Below are 2,078 nucleotides of genomic sequence, written 5' to 3' on the forward strand. Positions count from 1 at the left end.
CTCCCTCCCGCTTGCCGTCGCCGCCGGCGCGCGGGCCATTGGGAAGAGGAGGTGGCCCGCGGCCCCTCGGAGTCCCACCAGGGTCGGTCGCCATCTTGCGACTGGACAGAAAGGGTAATCCCTCCTTTTGGTTTGTGCTATCTGTGACCCGAAAGAATAAACCTGGTACATCCGGAAGCCCTCTGGGCACCCCCCAGGAGGGTGGCAGAGCCCCTTGGTGTACCCAGCCGAGGAACGCCTCCGACTTTGTTGGGAGACGAATGGCTCCGAAAGTCAGCTGAAACCGCAGGAATAGCCCCCAGCCCCGAGGCGGGGCAGGTGCCTGTCGTTATTAGCTTTTCCACCCCAACCCTTTTCTATCTGGAGCTGTCTTTATAGGTGTTGCAGGGGTGCCCCGGGAGTGCAGGCCAGATTTTAGAGGACCAAGGTCATCTACTTAGGCCTCTTGCCAACACGGGATGTGCCAACTAGTTTACCGGAGACGAAGGTAAAGTCCCGTCTCCTGCAGTTGTTGACGTTCAGTAGGTTGTCGGTTAAGAAAAGTGGCTCCCTGGTTGACCCCAGCTGGGATAGAGGCTAATTTTGATCCCTATGACAGCTGAACCTAGTTCAAGCCATTAAAATTAAAATTAAATCCATTTAAAGTCATATTTAGTACCAGGATCACCATTTTATTTTAAAAAGTGTGTGTGTGTGTGTGTGTGTGTGTGTATGTATGTGTATATATAGCTTTACAACACTTGCTAGCAAAGCCAAAACAGTATCATTAACAATTCATAGTGTTACGACTAGCAACTTTGTTGATAAGCCCTTGAAGTACCATGTAAGTCGCCATGTCTAGTATTCAGATTTTTTATATCAACAGTCACACATAGCAGTGTATCTTTTTTTAATTTATTTTTGTTTTTAAACTTGGAGATGGAGTCTTGCCATGTCAAGCTCCTGGCCTCAAGTCATCCTCCTGCCTCAGCCTCCCAAAGTTCTGGGACTACAGGCATGAGACACAGTGCTCGGCCAACACTATTTTTTAACTGTCAGTCTCAGAAAATCTTTGTTATAGTGTGGGCGTGTGTGTGTATCCCACCTCACAACTATAATCAACTATCGAAAAAACAACAATAAGCTAGAAGGATTTAAGTTATTCTAGGACAACTGATGATAAATGATAGTATTAAGCCATATTCTGTTTTAAGATGTTTTAACTCAGCTCGTTATTCACTTTTCATTTCCTCTCATTACACATCCACATTTGGAAACTATTTGCTGTTATATTTCATGGAAAGGACTAGTAAGAAACATAATCTGAATCCCAGATTTGGGAGGTGGAGGCAGGCAGATCACGAGGTCAGGAAGTCGAGACCATCCTGGCTAACACGGTGAAACCCCGTCTCTACTAAAAATACAAAAAGATTAGCCGGGCGTGGTGTCGGCGCCTGTAGTCCCAGCTACTTGGGAGGCTGAGGCAGGAGAATGGCGTGAACCCGGGAGGCGGAGCTTGCAGTGAGCCCAGATCACACCACTACACACCAGCCTGAGCGACAGAGCAAGACTCCGTCCCAAAAAAAAAAAAAACCATAATCTTTATAAAAATTTATCTTTGCAAGTTTTCAAAATAGGCAATAAAGAATGTAAATCTTTAGGGACTTTATTGTTAGACTAATTAAAGCATACCATTTCTACTATAGCATATGGAGATACTTTTAGGTATTCTTCCTTTTAAGTAGAAATTGTCAATAAATGAGGTGTAATTTTATAATGGCCTGGTGTATCAAAGTGTGGCAGAAATCCTTGAGTTCCAAAAAGATTAAAGACCGAAGGGAAATAAGTCTGCTTTTAGCTAGATGTCAGAATGACTATTCATTGCTTTACTGAGATCAAGGAAGATCTTAATTCTTCCTAGGAATCTGGAGTAATTACCTATATCCCTTTTAGTTCATTAATTTTAAATATGTATTCTTATGTGTGACATAAGTATTAGATTTCTTTCAATACCTCACTGTGCTTTTTGCTTTATCCATTTTCAAATTTAGAAATGTTTGCTGATCAAACTTATCAACATAAATATTTTCAGGAATCCT

The sequence above is a fragment of the Colobus angolensis genome, unplaced genomic scaffold (genome assembly GCF_000951035.1).
Source record: "Colobus angolensis palliatus isolate OR3802 unplaced genomic scaffold, Cang.pa_1.0 Scaffold211, whole genome shotgun sequence".
In the NCBI taxonomy this organism is placed as follows: domain Eukaryota; kingdom Metazoa; phylum Chordata; class Mammalia; order Primates; family Cercopithecidae; genus Colobus; species Colobus angolensis.